Here is a 13,383-nt window from a genome sequence, read left to right on the forward strand (position 1 = left end):
GAAGGTTATGCACGGGACCCCCAAAATAACCCCTTTAAGTTAGTGTTGGATTTCTCAACATTACAGGGAAGCACAAATTTTGTCCAAAACTCTGGAGATAATCATCAGGCCAGGTTGGTAAACTGAAAGAGACATTTCACTGAATTTTCCATTTGCAGTTCACTTTACCCACCAGTGCTCAGCTAGTCAAAAGAGACACGGGCACGTGTAGTTCTTTAGGCCCTGTGGTTTAACTCTTTTCTCAGGTTTTGGGCTTGAGAAAGCTTGGTTGAGTAGTTAAGTGTACTTGATGACAAAATCAAAAGCCATAATCATGAAATGACTTTTGATTGTTGCTCAGGTAGAAATTGGCATTATTTCAGAAGGAGAAATCAAAGAGCTATTAAACAATATTTTGCATCTGAACATAAAAATGTGAAAAGAGTCACTAGAATTAACACACTGACTGCAGCTCCATGCAGCTTTCCAAATATTTTGGCAGTGATTAGCATTGTAGGCTGGAGCACACAATTGAATTCTTTGAAGTCGATCCAGCTGCCTGCCTTTCATGGAACACCTCATATCTGCATTTTGCCTTTTGTCTTTGTATCGTTTCTCCTCGTCACTCCCTGCTCACTCATCTTCCATTTTCCTCTACTTTTCTCACGGTGTCTCCTCTACACTTCTTTGTCCACTCATCTTTTTTTCTGGTGAGTTGTTTTAACAGTTTACAGTTACCTCCTTTTGCGCTTGGTTAGATGCTTTCAGTCCCAACTCTCATTCTCAACAGCATTATTGGCAACCCAAATAAAGAAAGAAAACACAATTTGTATTCTGGGCCATGTCTGTGATGTGAGTGAAGGGGGGGCAGCGAGGAGAGGAGGGCTTGTTAAAGTCACAGTTTGAAGACTGGTTAAATATATTTGACATAAAGGCAGGTGTCTAGGGGCATTCGTCCACTGTGCAGACAGATTTTTTTGTTTCTTTTTAAGGAGGGAATTTGACCTTCAGTCAGCAATGTGGCATACATTGACGTCAGAGAAAGTACTACACTGCAGCATCATTCACTTCCTATCGTAACAATAGCTTTACTTTACTGCAGCCAGTTGAACTCAGAAATTTGTCTTGCAGAATATCATTATTCCGCCTAATTTTGTGCATCATTACGCAAGCGATTTGTATATTGACACACTTGTCTGCATTGCGCTTGAGTTTGCCAGTGGTTTTTTAGGATTATCTAAATATAGACTCCCAGTGTATCCTCAGAGTTGGATAATGATGCAGTTAGAGGAGTGGGTGAGGGAGAAGGATGGCTATCAGCACATGGCAACTCAAGTGCTCAACAGTACACTTTTCAGGTGCTGGTGGCGTGGTGTGTTTGAATTTGTATTCCCCATGAATGAGCAATATTCCTCTGTACAAATGAGTAAGCGCATGGATGCCCATTTATACATGTTGCCCTGTATCCTACCCTGGCAGCGATGCCTGGTCAGCAGCTGACACCCCCCCACCCCATCACTGACAGCAGCTCCTGCAGTGCTGTGAGGAGGAAAAAAAGATGGGGCGGCAGAGCTCCACTGACCTTGCAGCAGAAAACCCAAACAGTTCCAACAATGCAAGCACACACTCGACTGCTCATACGCTAAGACACACGCACTCGGGATGGAGCACACACAGCCCTCCCCCTCGCAGCCTCTCGTGTTCGTTCAGACACTCGGTCCACACTTAGGAATCACCCCAGGCCTGTTTGCCAGCCCCAGCCTTCTTACAAAGCATGAGAAAATGGGCAAGATAGAAAATGTGCTGGAGGCAGGTGGTTGAGGACAGAATATGCACGTTCACATAAAGTAAAGAAATGTGCAGTCATTCACAAAGCTACAAAAGACAGCGAGTGAAATTGAGTTCTAGCTGCAGGGAGAAAGATGAATAAACACGCAAAAACAGTGTATTACACAATTCTATGTACACATTCACGTGCACTATAAAGTGCGTTATGAATCTATGCAATGCTGTTACACACGCTTTCATGAAAAAGCAAAAAAGCACCCTGGAACCCCCCTTGACAAAAATCCGCTGCAAGAGGTTTTGTGCAATTCAACTGCAGTATGTAAATAAAAATGGCCTCATCAAAGCTGTCATGAGTCTGGCAGGCCTCGGGTTTTCTCTTCCTTTTTTCCCCCTCTTTTTCCCCTCTTTTTCCCCTCTTTTTCCCCTCTTTTCCTCTCGCTCACATTCGCTCTCTGCAGTTTCTTTACCTCCACAGGGCCGGCTCTCCTTGCCGGCTCGCCTGTGGGCAGAGCTTCCCTTTTCCCAGCTCGTGCCTCCACACCTGTTCTGCATTTTGTTCAGAATCACTGTTCAGCTCCTTGGACCCATGTCTCTTTGAGAACATTTAACACGTCCTGTTCTACTCACCACTTACGAGCTGTCTTGCGGCTACTCCACCTGTAATCTGCCTTGAATCTGCCTGCCCGCTCTCCATCCTTCTGAAAACCTGTCCATCTGCCAGCTGCCCCTCCAAATCACCTGTTCGAGAAACTAACAAGTAAGGTCTCAGAGTTTAATTACAAAATCTGCAAGATCATCACTGGCTCACCTTGGCCATCACTAATCACTTCTCTCCTCTCTGGCAGAACCTCCTGTCCTGTGTCCATAGAGAAACCTCCCGCCAGTATCACTTACCTACTCATAAATTACACCTTTATCATTGCAATAAAACCTGGGAAACTGCAGTCAGTTTCCAAGTCCTGCCTTTTGAGGTCAATCCTTGGTTCAATATGACAAAAGCATCATTTCTCTTCAACCTAGTGCTTCTTACTGAAGATACCACAGGCCTCAGGCTCATGTTGCCAGATTGAATATGACAGGGAAGTGAATGGGTTTCAGGAACAAGTGCATTATGGCATAAACAATGTCAGAGAGAGTTTTGTCTGTAGCAGGGCTTTGTGAGTCCTGCTGAAGAAACACTGCTGTACTTAAAGCAGGAAAATATATTTTTCTTTAATTAAAAGGTCTGTTTGAAGTGTATTAGAAAAAGACAAATAGTCTTTCAGTTAGGTATCAGACATAAAGTAGAATTAAAGAATTAAAATATAATGAAAGGATTTCTTTTTAAAAAGGAAATCCACCAATTTTACATATTAAAGTCAATGTGCGGGATGTGACAACATGCACTCATCCCAAAGCAACGAGCACTTTTACCAGCGTTTTGTCAGAAGTCACTGGTATGAAGAGTATGCACAAAGATTTCCATTTGTCAGCCAAAACACAGTAGTTCATATCCCGTTTGAGAGTTTTGTGTTTTGCTCTTTGTTCCAGTTTTTCACTTCTTTTTTTTGTTGTTTTTGTTTTACTTTAGCTTTCATTTGCTGTTTGGTTGCCTTTATGCACCCAAACTTTAGGTTTGATCCTTTAATTTTAATTTTAATTGGTGCCTTTGTTTCAAATGTACCCCTTAATAACATTAAGCCCACATGTTAATAAATGACTTAACAGTACCACTGTATCACTCCGTATCAGTAACAGTATCATTCACTAACCTGTGATTAAACCACACATATGAACTATTCACACAGAAAAATTCAGGATTCAACACCTGAATTTGTTTGTTCTCTGCAAACAAAACAGGTCATGCACAAACGATGAAGGCCAAGCTGTCTTAGGAAATTTAAACACACATCTTTAAACTAAAAAAGGTTAATACATTTTGGGGGGTTAAATCAACACCAACCAAAAGAAGCTCATATAATTAAAAAACAATGAAGAATTAAATTGCATGTGATTATTGCAAAAATATATGTGCACAGAAGCTTTAGCTTAATACACCTACCAATTTAACTTAACATATTCTATTGAGCAGCACTTTTACTACTATGTAGGTTTCACCCATACAAAGACAAAAAAAAAAATAGCACAGCAGTACAGTGGTGGTATGGTGGTTAGCACTGTAGCCACACAACATGAAGGTCCTTGGTTCAAATCCAGGTCTGGTCCTTGCTCCGTGGAGTTTGTGTTTTCCCTGTGTGTGAGTTCTCTCCAGGTACTCCAGCTTCCTCCCACAGTCCAAAGGCTTTTGCTCATCTGCCTTCATGCACATATGAAATTGAGTGACATCCTGTTCTTAATTCATAGGGTTGAATATGATGTCGGCCCACCCTTTGCAGCTATAGCAGCTCCAACTGTTCTGGGAAGATGTTCCACAAGGTTTATGAGTGTGTTTGTGGGAATTTTTGACCATTCTTCCAGAAATACATTTGTGACCTCTCCGCTCTAATTCATCCCAAAGGTGTTCTGTCGGGTTGAGGTCAGGACTCTGTGCAGGCCAGTCAAGTTCTTCCACACCAAACTTGCTCATCCGTGTCTTTATGGACCTGTTTTGTGCACTGGTGCACAGTCATGTTGGAACAGGAAGGGGCCATCCCCAAACTGTTCCCACAAAGTTGGGAGCATGAAATTGTCCAAAATGTCTTGGTATGCTGAAGCACTAAGAGTTCCTTTCACTGGAACTAAGAGGCCGAGCCCAACTCCTGAAAAACAACCCCACACCATAATCCCCCCTCCACCAAACTTTCTACTTGGCACAATGCACTCAGACAAGTAGCGTTCTCCAAGTACCCAGACTCGTCCATTGGATTGCCAGAAAGAGAAGTGTGACTTATCACTTCAGAGAACACTTCTCCACTGCTCTAGAGTCCAGTAGCGTTGTTCTTTACACCACTGCATCCAATGCTTTGCATTGAGCTTGGTGATGTAAGGCTTGGATGCAGCTGCTCGGCCATTCCATGAAGCTCTCTACACACTGTTCTTGAACATGTGAAGTTGGAGGTCTGTAGCAGTTGATTCTGCAGAAAGTTGGTGACCTCTGTGCACTATGTGCCTCAGCAACAAAGCAGGTGCTAACACAGAGATGGTGTAGGGAAGAGAGAGGATGGATGGATTAAATGGAATGTAGTGTCAGGGAATTGGAAATGAAGGTCAGATGAAAGAGGAGTAAGGTACGAGGAGGAAGTGATAAATGGAAACTTATCCATCATTAACAGCCTTGCCTTTATTCCTAAGGGGAAAGATGTGGCCTGGTATATGATAACATTCAGTGGGGATTGATGGATATTGTTCTGAATAAACAGAGCATTACAAGGCCACAACTACTTTGTGGTGTAACCATGCCTCCATCTGACAAATCTTTCTCCACATTAGATGTTATTTGAGGTGAACTTTCATTGTGTTTCTGTTGATCTGCTAAGCTTTACTCTTCTTGATGACTTCATAAAGAAATGAAGTCATTTATTAAAATTACTTTCTTATTGTTCTTTTTAAATAGAATTGTATTCATAGCAAAGTAGCAAAATGTGTAAGGACAAAGTGCTAACTTGTTTAGTAATATTCATATTCCTCATTCACTTTAGTTGTATATTGTTGCTTATGTAGATTGTTTATCATAACTCTTGCTCTAATTTACAAATTAGTAAAAATAAATAAATTCTAGAATGTCTCTTAAATGTAAACCAGTGGCAGAGCAATATTTGTATAATTACTGTGCATTTGTTGACCGAGTAAACGTTTAACCTGAGGATTCACACCATTCGTTGCTTAAGAAACAGTGCAGATCTATATATGACAAGATTTTGCTCCCCAAAGATGGAGGCTTTAAGTGACTTTGACAAAATAGGTCACATCATCATCCTATTAATTTTCCTTTTCTTAAAAAAGACCTAGCTAAAATAATAAGAAAACTCTCAATCCATTTTTGCTCACTCCTTCTCCCATTTGACCATAGGGTTGTTAATGATCTCATTTAAGAGGTCATGGATATTCTAATTGGAAATGGGCTGACTCCTGTTTCCCTGGACTGACCTCTGTAACAGTCTAAAGTTAGCACAGACTTTGTGACCTCACTAAAAATAGTCCAACTTCTGTCACCGACTGTCATTATGAGTCCAAACCAACCCTTTTAATTGCTCAAATTACCTTTGGTGCTCCCTTAAGGAAAGCCTTCTGTGCCTTTGGAGAAATAGTGACTTTATGTGGATTTAGTGATGTTACTTTGCATAGAGAGGAACCATGAAAAGCTGGATGACAGCTGACAGAAGAGTAAGAAGACCTGGATAACAAAACCATTCAAAGTAATGCGGGTTACCGGTATTGCTGGGCAATTTACTGCTTGTTACACACTGCTGTTCATTCTGGTAGCGTGCAACACCTTGACACAACCACACAACATCCAGCTGAGCACTATCTGGCAGAACACTGTGCACTGTCACTGTCCCATCACTTATTCAAATATTAGCCAAACCACAACATCTGATGCCTCAGTAGATGCTGTTCATTTCAAGCCCCTAAGTCTTTGTTAGCAGGTGGCTCTGTTCCAGCACCAGTGCAGTCCACACACAGTCACACTGTCACATACATACATACATACACGTTGGCATCTGCACACTTGTGTTTGCAGGCCAAGGGACCCAATAATAAGCTGTAGAGAGGCACCATCGGGCACGTTCTGTAATAATCACCCTGTGTATCATCAAACCCAACAAACTCTCTCCAGATGCAACTGCCACACACAACAACTGTCCTTGACCTTGGCAAAGAAGACTCACCAGTAACGAGTATAGGGAGCCAGTCTGCCTATCACAGCCTTCTGTTGGATAACAGGACCATTTGTGTCTCTGTGCTGTGTAAATGTAACTGTTTAGTTTGTGGGTGTATTGGGGTATATCAGGGTCTTTACTGTATGTGATCTGTCAGCGGCCCAGTGGAATAGTTTGTCATGCATGAGTGTGCGCCTGTTTATGCCTATCAGGTTACATTACACACTGGACAGGGGTCAGGATTAGATCAATGCAATAAAAAAAAATTCTCCAATTGTTTCTAAATGTCAAAATCCCAGTTTCCCTTCTTTTCCTCCCTTCATCAAAACCACATGACATCCTTTTATTCAGCCACCTTTATTCAAAATCTGTTTTAATTAATGTCGTTCAACAAGGGCCCCAGGACAGGGGGTTAATTGTGCTTTTCGTGAAATCAGCTCAAATGCAAATTCTCTCTGCGTGACCTCTGTTCCATTCCTGGGAAGAGTGTTTTAATTATCCAGACAATCTTTTAAGTTGCAGAGAAACCATAGTGATGGGGTAACCATACGGTCAGCAGGCAGGGCTCATCCTCAAGACACTGCGGATCACAGGAAGTTAAAGAATGTGGAGATCAGAGGAAGAGTGTTCAGATATTCAGATTTAATATGAGTTAAACAAGGAAAAGTAGGATCTAGGAGGAAACAAAAAAATGGAAAGTGATGATAATGATGCTTAATACAAAAAATATAATAATAAGAGCAAGAAGAAAAGGCAACATGGCTGCTCACCCTCTGACTACCAATTTCATTATGTTTTCTCATCTGCTATCATAAGCTTTCACAAGCAGCTACTTGTATATCGTTCCCTGTCCAGTCCTTTCACTGATAGGGTTCCATCCTCCCCACTCACATTTCCACATGTGCTCTGCAACAATGAGCTGCAAAGGATGAAAGAGGGCGATTTGCATTGTAGGCCAAAGCATATCCTCCCCAGCAATACACAGGAATATTTGAAAGCCCTAAACACCATCATCAGCCTAACCATGAGTAGGTAGTAGGTTTTTTGGTTGCCGTTTTTGTTTTTTTTATTTTGTGTGATTTCACATGGATTCTTAAAAAAAAAAAAAGGTTTGAATAAAGCAAAGAGCAGTTCGTTTCTGACTGTCTGTCTGAGAGTGCCATTTTTTGCCAGGCTAAAAATCTATTGGATGGCTTGAAAGTTATTACCATGAAATGTGTTACAGTTTTTCATAGTCACCACAGGATGAATCTACTTACTGTGGCCACACCCTCAGTTTTCTGTCATTCCACAAGCAGATTACCATGGCTAAAAGTCAGGAGTGTAGCACAATCAACGTGAGTCTCAAATGTGTTGAACATTCAAAAGTACATGCACCAAATAATATTTTATGACTTCAAAGACGATTTAGATGGTAAATCAGCATCCATCTTCTTGCCTCAGTAATGACATTATCCTTGTATTGTATATAACAATTCTATTACACAATTGAACACAGTCTTCTAAAACAAACCACCCACTGTCAAAAATGAAGCACCTAGTTCACACATTGTCAGTATACACATAATCACACTCCTTAATATCCCAATCAAATTGTTAATGCAATGCATCAGTGCATCTGCCCACCGAAGGTCTGAAATTTCTACACTGGTTCTCCACACGTCCCTAAACCAGCCTGTTCTCATTCCCGGGGCAACAGTTAATACTGTTTTGTCAAAGCTGCTGGCGTGGCTCATTTAGCACAAGGTGTCCTTAAGCAGCAGAGCCTAACACACCAGGTTGTTGGCATTAGCTAGATGGGTCTGTCAGTCCCAGCTCATCTTTTGTCAGGGTAACTGTTCTGAATTTTGCTGTAGATCATGATCTAGTTTATAGCACCTAAATATATAAAAATAGCTTTAAGGGCCTCTAGCCAAATCATTTTTTAATCAGAAAAACTAATCAGAGCAAAAACATCAGCATGGCCGGTGCACCAACACCAAAAGACACCTTGTGCATATTAGGCAGAAGCAAGTGGAATCTAACAAAAATGGCATTATACCATGCCTCTGAATGAAAAGACGTTGCACCTATAGATGTTGCCCTTAACACGCACACACACACACACACACACACACACACACACACACTGCAGCCCCATCGTGTGGTTTCCTCCCACAGAGCATTATTTCACACCTGGGTACTTCCTAATTCATTGAATTCTTATGAAATCACGAGAAGATATGCTACTATGCATTGCATCTGACTTTTATAGCTAATAGGATAGCAGTGATAAGGTTTATTGGGATGTGTGATATATGGGTTTAAGAGTGGAGAGAGTGCAAGATGTAGAAAGAAATGGATTGTCGTTGTATTATCCCTGTTGTTGAAGAATTGGAGAAAAGAGAACATTTTTAGAGGTTAATATCGCACTGAAATGTGGAATTCAGGAGCTCCAATTCCTCACCTACAGACATTACCTAAGGTATACCTCAAAGGTTCGGACTAGGCCCTATTTTTGCTTTGTCTAAACATGCACTTCTTGTATATGCAGATGACACAAAATTATATATTCCTATGTTTTATTTCGTTTTTGGGTTTTTTTGTTGTTTTAACTTTCTCCATCTTTAAGATGAAAACTGAGATCATTTTATTTGCCCTGAAATTTGACACTTTTATAACTAACTGCGTTGACAAAGCTGCAACTTTGGCAGTTATTTTCAACTCAAATCTAAACTTTGACAAGCAGTAAAAGGACAATACTGTTTTATGTCTCTCATCCAACTTTATAATACACGGACTGGTCAATTTGCTAGAAATGCTGCTTGATATAATCATGTTTGGCTGTTTGTCATTTTTTTTATCTGACATCCTCATGTTGTCAGATGTATCAGGCACCATGTGGAATACCATTTAGTCCAAGAAGATGAATTTTTTTTTTCTACTTCAGGTCAAACGTGTCACTTCTGCAGTATTATACAGTACCAGTCAAAAATTTGGACACACTTACCCATTCAAGTGTGTCCAAACTTGACTGGTACTATATGTGTTAAATTTGCTTGTCAGTTTAGCTTAAAGTTTTGCACAGGCATTTATGGTTAACAGAAGATATCTTTTAATTGCTTTGGTGATCCTCTCTCTTTGACTCTTGGGCCTCTACAGGATACTATTGTTATCTATATGCCTCCCTTTCCAGGCCAATTAATCATTCCTATGCTACACACTAAGAAGATACATGAAGTTCTCTCCACCCCACCCCACCCCCATTCTTGATAATCTCCCAGCAGTTCAACTGCAATGGGCTCTCCCCCTCGCTCCAAACAAATGTCAGTCTCTAATTGGCCAGAACTGGGGAGGCATGAGAGCATCGTTGTTCAGACAGCTGTTAATCTCGAAGGGTTGGCAGCAGCAGAAAAGATTGTGACAGTGACAGTGGCGGAGAGAGGGATGACAATCTGGAATAGCAAGGGGAATGACGCAATGAGAGAGGAAGAGTTGAAGTCTGGTGCAAATTACAGCTAGAGCTCCAGTCTGTGACCACATCTGTCTGTCACTGTAAGGATGTGGTCTCAGTGAGAAAGTGCTTCCACAGATATATAATGCAGTGTCCCCGTACATCACTCCCTGTTGCTGCAGTATCGTGTAGTATGTACTGTGGCAATACAGATAATGTACAAGAACGCACACACCCTGCACGTTCATTCACTCCAAATTATCACACGCTCAGGAATGCACTGTGTTTTCCCCAATATTCACACTCACTCACATATCTTCCCCTCCTTCGATCCCATGCACACAGACGCACACACCACAGTGGAGCACACACAGACACACAGCGCTCAGGGAACCAATCACCACTGCCTGTTTTCAGGTCCTGTTTGTGAATGGGATTTTTACGGGAGAGGAGGAGGGAGGCACCTCTGTGTTGTAGGCATGCAGCTGCCACAGCAGGGAAAGATCAGCATCCCATTCTCATTTTTTCTTCCATCACCCCAAATATTTCTCTCATTTTCGGCATTTGCATTTCATTTTTGATTTTATGGTTTGTTTAAAAAAAATTTTTATTACCATTATTGCAGCGTCACATAAATTTTTGTTCCACTTTCCCTCTTCTTGAACTCTCTCTGACTCTTTTCATCTTTTTGGATGGTGCAGTTGAATGTGACTGCTGCATTAAAATATCCCCTCTCTTTCACTTCTTTCCCACAACACATCATGACACTGTCACCATCATCATCATCATCATCATCATCCACAGCTGTTTGCCTCTTCCAAATATTTTTCATCCTGTCCACTTTCCCATTTATTGCAGAACAGCTGGCTTTCTCCACAATTTGTCAGTCTATTTTTCTCTTACCCTTCTCTTCTTCTCACTGTCCCATCTGCATCATGAGGAAGGTGCTGATGCAGGAAGGGTGAATACCCTAAGGCACGCGCGCACACACACACACACACACACACACACACACACATAGACTCTTACCTTCTGTGACAGGGTCTTCGTCCGGAGTGCTTCTGAATCTTCAGTGGTTGAAGATAGAGCAGTGAGCCTGTGAGCTTCTGGCAGATGAAAAGAAGTGGAAGACAGATAGAGAAAAAGAGAGAAAGAGAGAGAAAGAGAGGCAAGACAGTAGAGGGAGTGAGAGGTTTAAAGAGAGAGAGTGAGAGAAAGGAAAAAGTGGACTAGAGGGGCGGGCTGAAGCGATCCAAGTGGAGGAGGAGGATTCTCCGGCTAGCTGGAGGTGAGATGAAGGGGAGAAAGAGAGAGGGAGGGCATGATAAAGGGAGAGGGAGGGAGAGAGCGAGGGTGCACTGGATTGGGATAGGAGGGGATTGTGTGATGTTTGAGAGGAGGAGGGATTGCAGGGGATGAAGGGAAAGTTGGAGAGAGGAAGGAAGGGACCAGAGAGAGACTAAAGAGAGGAAAAGAGGTTTATTGAGGAGAAATGATGGAGGATAAAAGAGTGAGATGCTTATTAAAGATCACCTAAAGCCATGTAACAGAGGTGGACAAAAATGACAGATTAGAGGTAACAAATGAAAAGAAGGGAGGAGAGACAAAAATCAAAAAGAGAGGTAGAGGACAAAGAAGCAGAGAGCTTGAAGAAAGTGTGTTCAACTCTGCTTTGTTGGAAGAAAAGTGAAAGTGTGTGATTTCGTTATGTAACCTTTAACAGCATCAAATAATACAAGAACAACTTATGTCAAGCCATCACATGCGTGCGGTCCCTAGAGACAATCAATTTCAGAGCACAGAAAATGTTCTTCCATCCATTAAATCTTGCTGTAATCCAATCTTGTGTTGGTGTGTTGCAGTACGGATGCTGCAATTAACTTTGGAGCAATAACTTAGGAGAGCCAGCGAAGAGAGAAGAAAGTGAAGAAGTGGAGAGAATTTCTTTGTGAAATGCTGGTGACAAAAATGGAATCTGGGAAGATGTTATTCTAAAAAAAAAAAAAAAAAAATGGTGTGAAAATGACAAAGGGCATTAGAGAGGACATGGAAAGTAAAGAAAGCAGTTCAGCCGCTGGCTAAATCCACTGAGTAAAATAAAAAAAAGATAGCTGTATGGAAGATAATGACATTGTGAAAATCCACTGATCTGTCGTATACCTTTCAGGAAGTTTAAGGAGTATAATGGGTCACATGTGAATAACACATGTGAGTAACATACTGGACAGTAAGCTGTCATATCACGCAATACAAGCAACCTAAAAACACCTAAAAACATCTTTGTCTCTGCTCTCTTCTCTTTCCCGACACAGCTCCTCCCTGAGCCTGGTTCTGCCAGAAGTTTCTTCCTGTTAAAAAAGAGCTTTTCCTTCTCACTCTTGCCAAGTGCCTGCTCATAGGGGGATCATCTGATTGTTGTTTTTTTCTAATATTGTAGGGTCTTTACCTTACAATATAAAGCACCTTGAGGTGACTGTTGTTGTAAATTGGTGCTATATAAACAAAAAAAAATTGATTTGAATTATTGAAATTGGATTATTTGAATTATTGAAATTGAAAAACACCATTCCGCTGAGCACGGGAGCATATCAGGAGAAGCCACAGCAGTCCTATGTGAGACAGAACTCTATACTTTTATTTTCTGTTGCTCTTTAGATATATTAGGCAACAAAACTAGCTGGTTTGCTTAAGTAAAATGTCATAGTTTGGTTTATGATCTTGCTCCACTGCCAAAAGCTGCATTTCCTCTAATGGCAGCTTCCAAGTCACCTTCCACAGACTCACTAAAATGCCCAGCTACTGTATACAATGTTTAAAGCCAGAAACAAATAAACAAAAAAACAGTGCCCTGGTGATCTGTCTAGGGTGTACTCTGCCTTTCGCCCCATGACAGCTAAACTCTATCTTTTCAGTTATCCAACTGTATCTTGACTTTTTGTAGACTTTTATTTAACCAGGAAGTGAAACCTTTGAGACTGAGAGTCTCAAGATTATCCTACACTGACATAGACAAGTGGACTGGTACTTTTATCTAACATTCACAGACACATTCGCACTCTGATTGTTGCATCAGGGGAAACTCAAGGATACTTTGACGGGCAGACTGGAGGCGCCAAGACAAAGAAGCAGAGCATGACAGCCCACTCTAGTTCCAGAGCCACAGCTGCAGTTAATTGTTGGTTTTAATTAACTTATTTCTCCTCTTAATGGATTCTTAAGAAAATCCTGGTTTTGTAATGTAATTTTCTTGTGCTGCTGCAAGTCTGGAACATGTGTTGTAACCACACTGTGATCAGCAGGTTAGTGAATTTAAAACTGATAACAAGAACATCTTCAATGAGTATATGAAAAAAGAAATATTAAATGAGATTTGGTTCATTTAGT

General features: G+C 41.2%; 1 protein-coding gene across 1 annotated transcript in view; it reads right to left on the reverse strand.

The window, feature by feature from the left end:
• Window positions 1-11,275, reverse strand: part of pvalb6 (parvalbumin 6) — a 50,631-nt gene extending 39,356 nt beyond the window's left edge. Inside the window, exon 1 of the mRNA XM_030736062.1 lies at window positions 11,029-11,275. The gene's annotated coding sequence lies outside the window, so the exon portion shown is untranslated. The remainder of the gene's footprint in view (window positions 1-11,028) is intronic.
• Window positions 11,276-13,383: the final 2,108 nt, after the last annotated feature.

Source organism: Archocentrus centrarchus, chromosome 8 (assembly GCF_007364275.1).
Source record: "Archocentrus centrarchus isolate MPI-CPG fArcCen1 chromosome 8, fArcCen1, whole genome shotgun sequence".
NCBI classification, from domain to species: domain Eukaryota; kingdom Metazoa; phylum Chordata; class Actinopteri; order Cichliformes; family Cichlidae; genus Archocentrus; species Archocentrus centrarchus.